Source organism: Harpia harpyja, unplaced genomic scaffold, assembly GCF_026419915.1.
Source record: "Harpia harpyja isolate bHarHar1 unplaced genomic scaffold, bHarHar1 primary haplotype scaffold_52, whole genome shotgun sequence".
In the NCBI taxonomy this organism is placed as follows: Eukaryota; Metazoa; Chordata; class Aves; order Accipitriformes; family Accipitridae; genus Harpia; species Harpia harpyja.
In genome coordinates, this window is record NW_026293413.1 from 999,301 (window position 1) to 1,013,348 (window position 14,048).

Below are 14,048 nucleotides of genomic sequence, written 5' to 3' on the forward strand. Positions count from 1 at the left end.
AATGGGTTCAGGCTTTAAATGTGTCCAGACTGGTACGCCTGGTTCCTTTTTCCTTGCAGTGTGTATTTAGAGCTTAAACAGTATTCTTTTTAAAAGCAAAAACATCAAGCAAAAAAAAACCAACCCAAAACCAGCTGGGTAATTTTTTACCCCCAGCTGTCCTTTTTTGCCCTCAGTCCTGGCCACTATGCAAGGCAATGCTCACCACCAATATTAGGGCACAGGACTGGGCTTTGGCAGGCAGCACATTCCTCGAGGCTCCCGGTGATGCAGTTCCTGGGGAGTGCTCAAGAAACGGGGGCAGTTGCCCAGAATTGCCATTTTGGGTCTCTCCCCATCGTGCTCTGTCTGGCTCCCTGCCCCCATTTTTTAATTCCTCCCTCTCTGTCTTTAACCCATCACTATTTTCTTCTTTCTCTTTCTTTCTCTGTCTCGCTCCCTGTCTGTATTTCCTCATTCCTCTCTCTCCCGCAGCCTGGCCCCTCATTCCTGCCTGTATCCCCTGCTCAGCTGGCTGGGCCTTCTCTCTTCTCTCTGGGCCTCCGTCCTGCTCCCCATCCCCTTCCGCTCCTCCGCCGTCTCCATCCTGGAGGCCATCGCTGTTCTGTCCTTCTGCCCCTCCTTGTCCTGATCCGCATCCCTCTCTTTCTCACTCTCTCTGGGCTGTTTCCCGTCCTTCCCTTGCTCTCTGTCCCTGCCTCTCCCTTTCTTTCTCTCTTCCCTGCCTTTCTCCTCTCACCCTTCCCCTCCGTCCCACTCTCCTGCTCCCTGTCCCACCTCTCTCTGCCGCTCTGTCCCCCCTTCTTCTCTTTCTCTTTCTCTTTCTCTTTCTCTTTCTCTTTCTCTTTCTCTTTCTCTCTTTCTCTTTCTTCTCGTCCTCGTCCTCCCCCGGGGAGGCGGCCATGGGGCCTGCGGGGGGCGGGGCCGGGCCGGGGATGGTGTCCCTGCAGGGTCAGGCAGCAGGAAGGCGTGCCCCGGGGCATGCTGGGAGCTGTAGTCCTGGGGCCTGCGGGGCTGCCAGGCGGCCATTTTGGTTCCCGGGGCATGCTGGGAGCTGTAGTCCTGGGGCACGGGGCTGCCGGGCGGCCATTTTGGTCTCTGCAGTCGCGGCTGAGGGGAGGGCTGGGGCTGCCCGTGAGGCGAGCGAGGCCCTTGGGCGGGCGTGGGGGTGTCTCCTGCCTGCTGGCTGCCCGGGGGGGGCTCCAAGCTGGAGCCGGGCCCGGCTGAGGGAAGGAGAGAAGGGACAGGGTGAGGGGGGTCGCAGTCCTGGGTTTGCAGGTTTCACGCAGACGCCCTCTTCAGAAAACACAGCCTCTGTGTGGGTCAGCGGTCCCTGCAGAGTTTTATTATTTATAGCCATTTTTATAAATACAGGACTTCGCACAGCAGGCTCACACGGTGCTGTGCTTCTTGTAAACTGAATCGCTTTTATCCCGGCTACAGTCTGGAGGGAGCAAGTGCCAGCCGATAGATTAAGATGGAGATGAAAGCACGCGATACGCTTGCGATGGTGATCCTGCCACAAGGCATGCTGCTTATTGATCTGGGAAGACACTGCAGTGACTCTGTCAGAGGACAAGGTTTTCAGTGCTATTTCTGTATGTGACACCCAAGGGATTTTTTCCCTCTGCGTGTATTTCTGTGCAGGCATGTGCATGAAACGTAGGTGTTTCTCTGTGCCGTAACGGGCACTGATGACAGCTGGGTGGGTGGCAAGGTGTGCAATCACGGCAGAAACTTCCTGCAGCTGCCCTGCCATGTGCTTCAGGATAAAACAGCTCTTCTGGTTGTTTGCTGCCATTGAGAGCTACTGAGGGCATGGGAAGGTATTGGGTTCTTCCTCCCTGCAGTCAGCACTGGTCCTTACTGGGTCGCTTCCCACAGCAGCCAGCGCTGTGCTCCCCTCTCAGTTGTTAGGCAAACAGCTGTAGCAGGAAAGTGTGGCATGTTCCTCTGATTCATGCATTCTCCGCCTTGCACAGCAACACACTTGAAAACACTGAAATGTGCTCTTTTTATTGCCGTTAACATTCAAAAATCTTGTCTTGGTCTGGTCAGCAAGGAATTTGGAAAACATCAGGGTTGCATTTTGAGAATAAAATAGGTTCTCATCCTTCCCCCTCCCCCCGAAACCGTGTAGGATCCAGACCTTCTCCCCCTACCCCCCTATGTGTAGCCTGGCTTTGTTCATTTTGCTGCCTCATACCAAGAATATAGCAAACAACAGAGATGTGTGCTGTGTGCTCCAGGCCAAAGACAGTTTTAAGTGTTCCCAGTTTACTTCGTGCAGCTGTGCAGCATGGCACATTTTGGAAGGCACACTGGGATGATGTATCAGAAGTTGCTGCAAATGAGGTGATACTGGTAGTGGTTTATTTTCAGTGCCTGGTTTGGGAAAGAATATACTCAAATTTTCTAAGATACAGATCTATTAGAGAAAAAGGAGTGCAAGGTAAGAAGCATCATGCTGCCTTTATTGCTAAATGTCTGCTTTCATTTCATTCAAACTAGAAAGTAAACAAAGATTGTACCTGCAACAGAATTTGTTTCCCAGAGTGAGCATTCAAGCACTGGGGAGCAGTTTGCAGGATCAGAACTTCAGCCTGCTCTGGGTGATAAACCCTCAGGAGAGGAAAGAGAAACCCCACTTTTTAAAATACAGCTCTACTTATCTTAAGATTTCTTCGTGTTAGGTTGTGTTGGCGGTCATACTCTAAGCACGTGACGAAACTGTTAAAAAAATCAAGATATTTAATTATTATTTACTGTATTAAGTCCTCTTACAAGCAGTGCACTCCATTGCCCTGTGGATAGTATAATGACTGGCATGACTGGCAATTTTCCTTTTCTTTTCTAGTACAAGGATGCATGTATGAAGGCAAATCAAGGGTACAAGTGGTGCCTCACAGCAAACCAAGCTGCGAAAACGCAGACATCTGCTGTTACAAACAGGAAAAAGCTATGGGCCTTTGCCTCGGACTCTGCAAAAGATTTACCAAGCCTGAGGAAAGTGACAAGAGGTGACGAAATGCCACAGCGTAACTTCGGGATGGCAGGTGAGATTTCCATCCATGTTCCTCAAACGTAGCAGCCTCATTTTGTTTGTGGATGCGGCGTTGGAATCAAACTGCAAGGCCAGTTTCCTTTACTGCACCTGGTACTGTAGTGCAAATACCTTTCATGTCCCAAATTAAGGTGCCAAGACTCTAGTTAAACCTCTGCATAACAACCTCAAATCTTCTTAAGTGCATGATTGCTTTCAAGAGTCAAGTCCAGACATGTGACATATCATAAGCCATACCCCATTTGGGGTCCAGATTTGATTGATGTTTAGTTCAGGCTTATCTGCTGTTAGAGATTTTAATTTTCTAGTCAAAAAGGGAACTGCTGATTATGTGCATTCTTTTTCTCTTTCATAGAGTGTTGTACTATGTTTAGGAATTTGCTATTGACAGAAATAATTTATGGTTGTCTATGAAGTTGGAGGTGTTAACGTTCTTGTGGATGAATGTACCAGTGGAGCTAACTTCTTGTATTTAACTCAAGAGAAGCATAATGATAGCTTGGAGGGGTGGATTCTAACCATTTTAAACATACCCCCCCCCTAAAAAACCTCAAGAAGTGGATTGCCTGAGCAGGTTGAAGGCAGATAATCTCAAACTGATATCCACAAATAGCAGAACTGTAGCAATCATGACCTTGAAATGGAAATATTAATGTTAAATACTGGCAGCTTAGGAGCCTAACAGTCAAGGTAGAAACTAATTTTTAGCCCACCACCCCTTTTTCCTTTTTTTTTTTCTTTTCTGCATTTTGATGTTTCTAATTTTATGAGTACTGATGTATTTGAAACTTTGTCATATCCTACCTAGGTTATGTCAAGTGTGTGGCAGATAGGACTTTTCTGCTTAGAGAGATCGTGAGCTGGAGAGTGGAAAATGGTTTTATGGAACAAGTATAAGAGGAGAAGAAGGGATAAAAAGGCTTGTATGCCTTTTTGCCAGTTTAGTGGTATGAAAATTCCTGTAATGAAATTTCTTCTGGCTATGAAGGAAATGTGAAATGGGATCAAAAGAAAGTGTTTCCTGCTACATCGTTATGATATATGGGAGACCAGTTCTAAAAACCTCAAGCCCCTTCATCCCGTTCTGTTTTTGCTATCAGAGGAGTCACTTTTATGCTCCTTCAGGTTTATTGACTTAACAGAGAGAACAAGGAGTAGGTCTTGGTCTAGCTGGCTGCTGTCCCCCACTGCTCCTGCCGGGATATCCAACTGTAGAGCTTCTGAGTAGAGAGTGATTTTGAATCAACACCTGTCAGAACAGAGGACAGAGAACTTAAGAGTTAATGAGAAGCTGATCTAATCCATTGTTTTATCTATAGAGCCATTAATTTCTGAAGAAGGCCCTCTTTTGTGCTACATGTGATTTGAAAATTTATTTATTTATTTATTTATTTATTTATTTATTTTCTGCTGGCTGAGTCAGTGAGCACAGGGGTCTCACTCCAGTCCTCATGCAAGTGAAAGCTGGCTGGTTCATGAGTATAACGATAGCCCATAAAATAACGACAGCCTCTGACAGAGATGTTAGCAGAAGCATCTAAACCATGGCAAGTCTGCCGTGCCAAGTGGATTACTGTTTTGTCAACTATATTCCAGTTTGTGGTAAATATGTGTTGTTGTATTCCTCTCCCCTCGACTTCACGTGAGAGCTCCATTCAGCTCTGACTCTTCTAGCCAGTGCAACGTCTTTTAAAAGCCAGGCTGCATGCTAACTGATGAACTAAAATGTAGCTGAGCAACTGTAGAAATGCCACTGACTGTCTCGCATCTTCAAGGTGGATAGCTTCCTTTGGACAGGGATTATATGATTCCAGAACAATTCCAGGAAATCTGTTTGCTTGTTGGTAGCTGTTAATCCTGTCTTGATTGCTTTTTACATACTAGATGTCATTTTTGAAAATGTAACATAGAGAGAGTGAGATCTTCCTTTCTTTTTCTGAAGTCCCCCACAGGCCATAGCTCTCCTTTATTTTTGGCATTCCGACAGTAACCACCGCACATTTTAAGTTTTGCATATTGACCTACCATTGTGTCAAGAGCCCGAGGTGTGGCACCAGCGTTGGGCTTCTGACCTGCAGACCCACTAGTGGTGTCCTTGCTCATCCAGCTGGGAAGTTGTAATGGAGTACGTTTTTGTCATGACATGGCTCACCTGCAAAGACAACTGCTGTTTGCAGGGGAACGTGACCATTGCAGCGCCTACCGTCACAGCTACAGAGCTAAGTGGGCAACAGCTTTCCTATACAAATGTGCCAGATTCCTGATACTTCCACATTTCTGCATCAGGAGAAAACCAGCTGGGCCAAAAAGCTTTTTAGTGAAGTAAAGGATGGAAAAAAGACGCTTCCCAGCCTAGCCAATATCCTGATAGAGATGCAATTTTTGTTTTTAGAAAGAAGCTTCTTTCTGCACCCGGGTGAAAGGTAGTTGAAACTGGTACCTTCCGGCCTTCATTCTGCTTCGTTCTTCCTCAGTTCTTTCTTTCCTCTGATTGAAAAATTGCAGTGATGAACAAGCCAGCCTGCTGAGTTTCTAACTGGACCAATACTAACAAAGAATGTCATTCCCAAATAGTGAGGTAGTGGTAAGCTTCATCAATAGTAAAAGCTGTTGAGAAAGTAATGAATCAGAATGGGAGACAGTTCTGCAAGTCAAATTCTTGACTATTTTCTAACTACTGTTGATTTAACTGTAAATTGCTTTAAAATAGCACTTAAAATTTGTAATTTTTCATACCAGTAAGTTCTTGGTGCTGTGAGAGAAATGTTGTGCTGAGAAGGCACTATAAACAAACGGCAATGTTTGTGTATATACATTTTGTCTTCCCTTAGATGAAGTTATCTTGTAATTTGAAGCAATAGTGGAAGGATTTTTTGTTTTATTATGATCAGACACCTGTGTGCCAGCCCTCTGCTACAGCTGCAAAATAAGTATTCAAGTTGCTTCAGCACCAATTTAAACTTTCACTTTCCACTTTGCTGTCAATTTTTTTCTTCCTCTTCATTTTTATATTTAAATAAACCGTTTAACTGTTTGCTTACTTGGGAAGAAAACAGTGCTACCCTTGTCCTGTTGTGATAAGCTACGTAGCTGAAGGGCAGCAAGCCGAGACCCCCAAGAAGATATTTAGAAGTGGGGGAAGAAGGGGGCCTACAAGAAAGCCAGAGAGGCACTTTTGACAAGGGCATGTAGTGATAGGACAAGGGGTAATAGCTTTAAACTAGAAGAGGGTAGATTTAGATTAGATATAAGGAAGAAATTCTTCCCTCTGAGGGTGGTGAGGCACTGGAACAGGTTACGCAGAGAAGTTGTGGACGCCCCCTCCCTGGAAGTGTTCAAGGCCAGGTTGGATGGGGCTTTGATCAACCTGGTCTAGTGGAGGGTGTCCCTGTCGATGGCAGGGGGGTTGGACCTAGATGCTCTTGAAGGTTGCTTCCAACCCAACCCATTCTATGATTCCGTGATTCTATGATTCCCTTCTAAGTTCTTCAGCTGGCCAAAACTGAGGAGGGGGAAGAAGAACTACAGGTAGCTAAAGGGAAGGACAGGAGAGCAGCTGGGAGCCAGCAGTGTGATGTGGGCATAAGAAAGTGCTGCACTGCAGGGTGTCAGGCCAAGTATTTTCAGGAAGTGTAGAGGAGAGTTAATGCCACTGAACAGAGCACAGCTCATCTGACGTGGCTGCCCTGCTGGTCCTTCATGTACAAGAAAGATGACTTCCTTCTGGAATAACTGGAGAAGAGAGCTGCAGGGATTGCTGGGACATGGGCAATGGACATGCGTGATGACATCAGGAGTTCTTGATTTGCTAAGGCTAGAAAAACAGGTGGAAGAAGAGTGGGGTGACTCCTGTAAATGCAGGAGAGGGAAATACCATTTAGGGAGAACAGTTTTTAGGCTTAAAGCTGTGCGCACCAGAAAACATGTGTACCACCTGGTCCTGAGTAAATTTAAGCTGTAAACTGGAAGAAAACTCTAAATGCTTAGAAGATTTGGGTTCTGCAACAGCCTTCTGATGGAAGGAAAGCAAGCAGAAAGCAACCAGTCAACCCCTTATTGCTTAATATGGAGTTCAGTAAGTTTATGGTGGGCCTGGAGATCTCTTCCAGTCTCTCCTTCATCCAAATCAACTGCCTCTTCAGGCATTGTCTTTCAGGGTATGTGTTGCCTTTTCACATTTTAATTGCTCTGACGTCCTCTTGTTTGAAGGACTGAACTGTTGCTGATCAAGCATTTTGGTGGCAAAAAGGGCTCTGCTGACAGGATCGCTTCACTTGTGAATTGTGCCTAGGTACTTGCTGACCCGTCCCATTTTCTGTCTCCATTTCTTCAGTCACTTCTTGTGGCTAGATCCTACACTTCTGATAGTACCTTGTCTCTTTGTAGATGCTTAATACCTTTTGTTCCCCTTTTTATTTAAAAGTAAGTTTAAAAACAAAAAACACAACCAGCCCCCCCACCCCTTCTACCTGTTCATCACAGGAACGGAAAAAATGATTCCAATTGAACATTGCGTTTGAAGCCAGATGCTCTTTAGGCTGTATTCTTAAGATAATGAGCCACTCTTCTATCCCTGAGATAGTGGATGAGCTTGGTTTATTCCCATTGCTTTCCTCTGCTTCTGTTTACTGGTGTTTTAAGAGAGTATTGAAAAAACCTACCCTGTGTACGTTAGCGTGAGGTGCTGTCTGAGGGAGAATTTTTGGCAGCATCTGTGGTATTGAATTAAACAGCAGCAGTGAGTGAACTGGACCTTGATCATCTGTAGTGCTAAATCGTTTGGAGGTTTACAGGTCCAGGTTTGGCCCATGTTGGCTGAAAAGCTCAACAACTTCCTTGGCACTGCTCACAAGTGGGAGTGGGCCAGGGGATTTCCCAGCGGGCATTTTGAATGCAGCTATTCTGCATCCAAATTTTGCATAACAAAATGCAACCAAATGGCCAAGGGTAATTGTGCCAGTTGGCCTCCATTTCAGGGAATGGTCCTGGGCACGTGTAATTTATTGATGCAGAGAGAGGTTTTGTGTAGTTCAGTGAAAGGAAATTGGAAAACGTGAGTGCATGCTTAGTGAGACCTGGGGAAAGTTACTTACCTTTGGTGTCTCATCATTACTGAAGTTGGTGTCTCAGCAATACAGCAAGGATAATGCTTCTCTGTTCTCCCGCTGTGGCTGTTGAGTGAGGCATTTGGGCCACAAACTGTCTCCCTCTCTCTAGATGACACTGTTAAATTGGGCCCCTGCATTGCTTCCAAGGCACTCCCCCAAAGCCAGACAATTAGTCTTCATGATGATGAAGAGCAACCACTGTTCTGAGTGGAAAAGCCACTCTGTGAGTAATGAAGTGCCAGTGTTCATTGCTTTCACTTGTCATTTTCCAAGCTGCTGAGGTGCAGGAAGGCTGGAGGCGAGAAGCTGTCAGCATCAAAGACTTGGAGAAAATACATTTCTATCTCTATTTTACTTTCCTTAATTATATATTGTATTGGCAGGGCAAGAAGTAGGCAGGCAGCTTGCCTGGCCAGTGCCTGTGTGGTTCTGGCGCAGAGGATCAAGCGCTTCATGCTTCAGAGCTGTCAGGCTGGCACTTTTCACCACTAAATGCAGCTCTAAATTAAAGCTAAATGAAAAGGGAAATTTTTCTTCAGAGCTTGATCATTTCATTTTGTTCCATCCTTTTACTTGTTCAGTGGCTAGGGAAAGGAACCACTCCCTTGGTAGGAGCATCCATTGAGTTATAAACATGGGTGATATTAGAGCATCTTTGTGTATATTTATGCATGAGATCATTACAGTTGCTGTTTTAAAGGTATCCATCTCTGTAGTACCTAAACCCTTTGGCAGTAAAACTGTAGATCCACGCAATGGGGTGAGAAGCAGACAAATCCAATGAAATCCTTCAGACAGCTTTGAAAGCCTCTCCCAGAGGGTACAGAAATGGTTATTTGTGATTCTCTTGAATTGCCTTTTATGCACTAGTCTGCAGTCTCACGTCTTTCACTGAACTGTGAAATACAATCTAGTGTTAAGTTTTTGTTGCTAACCCTCTTTTGACATAGCAGTGGGCAAATAAAAGCCCTTCAGAAAAGCCTCAGCCTGTTCTATTGATCCTAGAAAAGACTCACCTTGTGAAAAACTATTCAAGATCACTATTTCACAGATCACCCATTTCCCTGTCTCCTGCGAAGGCAGGTACTGTTCCTTGTACAGGTGTGCTGGGACTCATCTGCATGTTCTTAGGTCCCAGGAGTCTTTCTGCACGCTGGATGAGAAATTTAGCATGTTGAAGTTTGATACTGAAACTGAAACTGAAGAGTTAGGTGATACAAACAGAATTGTTTTCCTGACAGATCTCCTCAAGCACATCACAGCCTGGAGTCCCGGGAGCTGCAAAACAAACCGAGGAGTCTGCATTGTTTCAGTTTGCTGAGGTGTAATGGCTGAAATATGGTGGGGGAGGATGGGGGGGAAGCAAGGCACCAGTAAGAGTTGTCACTGAATGGCTAAGCACCCTATCTGATAAGGGATTCCCATCAGTAGATGTTTACCTTCATGGCAGCATTATGTTGAGAAAATCAGGGGGGACAAGGGGCAGTGACTGGGTGAGATGTTGGCCAGTTCTACCAGCTGTAGCGCACGCAAAGGGCACTGGGCTTGTGAACATTACCTGGCCTTCCATACCAAAGGCCCACTGAAGATGTTTTTTTCCAAATGGCCTTCTAATTTGAATCTAGGAAAACAACAAATAAAAGGCATTCTGAAATGACACTATGCACTGCCTGTGGAAGAGGCGGCAGCAGTGCGAAATGGCAACTGCCCTGGAGGCAGGGATCCTGTGTGTCCTGGTTTCAGCTGGGACAGAGTTAATTGTCTTCCTAGTAGCTGGTACGGTGCTATGTTTTGAGTTCAGTATGCGGAGACTGTTGGTAACACTGATGTTTTCAGTTGTTGCTAAGTAGTGTTTGGACTAATGTCAAGGATTTTTCAGCTTCTCATGCCCAGCTGGAGGGGCACAAGAAGTTGGCACAGGACACAGCCAGGGCAGCTGACCCAAACTGGCCAATGGGGTATGCCATACCATGCAACACCACATCTAGTATAGAAACTGGGGGGAGTGGGGGCGGGGGATCGCCGCTCGGGGACTAGCTGGGTGTCGGTCGGCGGGTGGTGAGCAATTGCACTGCGCATCATTTGTACATTCGAATCCTTTTATTATTACTGTTGTCATTTTATTAGTGTTACCTTTATCATTATTAGTTTCTTCTTTTCTGTTCTATTAAACCGTTCTTATCTCAACCCACGAGTTTTACTTCTTTTCCCGATTTTCTCCCCCATCCCACGGGGGGGGGGGGGGGGAGTGAGTGAGCGGCTGCGTGGTGCTTAGTTGCTGGCTGGGGTTAAACCACGACACTGTGAAAAATAAACTTGCAGGTCAAAGGAAGCTTATCCCAACAGCTGCAAGGATAGGTAGCAGCATTGTTAGGTGGTGACTTCTAAAGCTTATAAATTACCTTTAAGTATGTAAGTTCTCCTCCTTTCCCAGTGTATTGGAAATGTGGAGTTCTTAAAGATTGCTTTGACTAATTTCTTCTCCCATGTGTTTAGTGTGCCTCTAGGAATTGGTTTTCCACACCTATACCCTTCTTGCCCATTTGGGGGAGTCTGGTACTGCTTACAGAACCGGTTAGGCTAAATGGATCTTCAGGGTGTGTCTGAGAAGACTGGGAGTGGGCCGGGTGCTAGCATGGAGGAGCGTAACAAGATGAGAAGATACCCAGTTTGTCATTCATTGTACTTGCAGAGGTTTGACTCCATTCAACATGCTTTCTTCTGTTAAATGTTAAGCTAATTGTGTACTGTGTGTTTTTAACTTGGCTAGGACGGGCCTTTATGTATTTCTTGGGAGGTTCAGTGAAGAAAAAAACGATTTACTGCTTCAGGTGCTATAAAATACCTGAATGCATTACTGCATTTAGTAAGCTAAATTATGGTAAGCAAGTTGCAGTAGGCTGCTGTCAGCAATGTACTGTATTACAGCTGAAACCAGGACACAAAGGAAAAGAGGGAGGGAAACAAAATAGTTATTTAGCCAGTAGGCAAGTAGACCTGTGAAGAAATGTGGAGTGTGCTGTGGTCTGATGTGCCTGGAGACTTTTGGCAGCCGTCCCAGCTCGGTTCTGGTTCTGGCTGTGTGTTCTTCATAGGTTCCCTTCCTCTTTGCCGCCTTTGCGGCAGGGTGAGTAGGAGTGCCTCTTTGTGAAGACAGCGATCCCGCTGAGTAGATTTGTCATTTAAAATGGACACCTTTACTCCCGGAGTACAAGTCTCCTGTCACTCAGAAACAGCTTGTTATATGTAGATGTAGCATGGGATTCTTTCTTCCTTACAGCCTTGGCTAGCCTGTCATTTGTTTGTCTGTCCCAAGGGCTACAGTCATCAATTAAAGCTGTTGAGGATATGGCTAACGAGGCCTGCCCAGTGGCTTGCCACAACGGGTGATGAAAATCTCAGGAGTAAGAATTGTTGGGTCCTGTTGGCGCCCAGGCAAGTGCACTGGTCTTCCAAGACGATGTGACATCCTCGCAAGAAGTTGTTTGTTTTTTTTTTTTCATTTTGGAGTGTTGCAAGTTATGCTCTTGGCTTTCTCATTCTGCTCTGATCTTGCAGATACTTGGTCCTTCTTTTCTCTTTCTCATTAGTACCTTTATGGAAAGCCCTTATATAGGCCAGTGATTTCTGAGCAGTGGGCTGCGTTCCTTAGCGCGGTGGCTGTTGGCAAGCTGTCTGCTCCCACAGGCGGGTTGCTGTCCTCCTCCTTGCCACGCAAGGGAAACGGAGCAGATGGGAGCCCTTGCTCTCTTGGTCTTACTGGATGTGTGTTTGGCAAGCGCGAACAGATGGTGACGACTGCTTCGTTGAGAAGAAACAAGAGTACCTCTTGGATTTACTTAGCTAAACTCTCATCTGTTATTAAACAAAGAAAATGCTTCCGGAGAGTGGAAGCAATAAAATTGCTTGTTTAACCACCTTAAAACCAAAATGAAGCCAAAACCCCCAAACTGTTCACTTTCATCTGCTTTTCTGAGGTTTTTCTCGAAGTGATTTAATCAAAAAAATAATCAGATGCAGCATGCAGCAAGGTAGAACTTTCCTTGCTAATCCAGCAGGTTATTAGCATTTAAGAAAAATGCGTGCTTGAGAATGGTTTTGCTGTGTTCTCACATACTCTCTTTGAGCAGGCAACAGGCAACCCTTTCTATTTATTTCTGTGCTGACTAGAAGGTTTGAATCCAAACCTTTTGGTCAGAATGCCTTGAAGTTGGGCGTGTGAGAGCTAGTCAGTATCTTCTCTTCCAACCTGCCCTTAGGTGAAGCTGTACTCTTCCCAGGTAAAGCCATTACGTAAAGTAGATGAATACCTTTGATGTTTGCCTGTATGCTGAAGTTACAAAATGTCTGTGTTGAAGTGAAACGCCTGTTCTGGGGCGGGGTGTGGGGGGGGAAGTGGCAAAGTACCGTGGCACACGCTTCTTAGGCAAACTAGAAAGTAATATAGTAGATAAAATGCTGACCTGCATTGTAAAAAAAGATAGTAACTTGATCCTAATGATCTCCAAGTTAAACCTCTACATAAGAAGGGGCTCTTTGTGGTTGTTCTTCTGCAGGTTCTGATGATTCGGACTGAAACTAGCAGATGATGTTAAGACAGGGAATGAGATCTGTAATCTCCCTGAGAGCGGAAGGTATTGTTTATACTGGGATCACTGCATAAAGGCTATATAGGTCGTACTGGGAGTGCCAGGTCTTACTGGGAGCCAGGAATGACAGTTCCTGGTGTTACTGGGAGCTGGGAACGACAGCTGCTGGGTATACTTGGAGCTGGGAGTGTCATGTACTGGGCATGCTAGGAACTGGGAGTGCTGTGTAAGGGCTATACTGTGAATAGGGAACGGTGGATAATGGTGTTTATTGGAGCTAAGAGTGAGAGATACTGGGTATACTGGGAGTGACAGGTGTTGCTATACTGGGAATACTGGGGCTGAGGAATGATGCCCTGTCTTACTGGCAGCTACTGGGTATACTGGGAAATGGGAGCCAGAGTGGAGAAGGGAGTACTGGGAGTGGAGAGGGACAGGTATTGGGAGAACTGGGTGTACTGGGAGCGAGGGGTAATGGGTATGCCAGTAGGGACAGGTGTTGGCTGTAGTGGGAGCTGGGAACAGCAGGTACTGGTCGTACTGGGGATACTGGAGATACTGTGCCAGGTACTGGGAGTACTGGGAATGGAAGTGACTGGTAATGGCTGTACTAGAGCTGGGACTGTCAGGTACTGCTCATACTGGCAGCACTGGGAATGGAAATGGCAGGTAACGGCCATACTGCGAGCTGGGTATGGCAGGCACTGGTCACACTGGAGATACTGGGAGCATGAGTGACAGCTGACAGCCATGCTGGGAGCACCAGTACTGGTCATACTGGGGGCACTGGAAGTAGCACCCCCAGTTCATACTGGGTTCCTGCTCTACTGGGCCTAGTATGGGACTGCGGGGCAGAGGGATGGGGGGCTCCAGTGCCTCTCAGTAACCATCTGTCCGTTCCCCCCGCTCCCCTGCTCCAGGCCATGGCTGGTGCATAGCCCCTTCCCCTGCACCAGTGCTGGACCTGCCGCCGTGTGAGTGCCCCCGTGCGCAGGGAGGGGGGCGACACACAAGAGGCGTGTGCGGGTGTGCACACATGAGTGCACACATGGGGTTGTGTTGTGGGCATGTCCGTACACATATGTGTGTGCACTGGGCTGGAGCGCATGTGCCGGTGGTGATGTCACGCGTGTGGCTGTGCTGGACACTGCACACGTGTTCACATGCATGTTCACATACACATGGCTTCAGGAGCTGATGCTGACCTGTGTGTAGGGGTAGGTACAGAGCTGCCCATGTGGGGTCGCGTGTGTATGTGTGTGTGCACACACGTGTACACCAGGCTGT

The 14,048-nt window shown here is 46.4% G+C and overlaps 1 long non-coding RNA gene across 1 annotated transcript; it reads left to right on the top strand.

The window, feature by feature from the left end:
* Positions 1 to 1,402: 1,402 nt before the first annotated feature.
* Positions 1,403 to 3,572, top strand: LOC128138509 (uncharacterized). Its single transcript, XR_008234047.1, has 3 exons — positions 1,403 to 1,580; positions 2,858 to 3,056; positions 3,487 to 3,572. It is a non-coding gene; the product is annotated as an uncharacterized LOC128138509 (long non-coding RNA).
* The last annotated feature ends 10,476 nt before the right edge of the window (positions 3,573 to 14,048 follow it).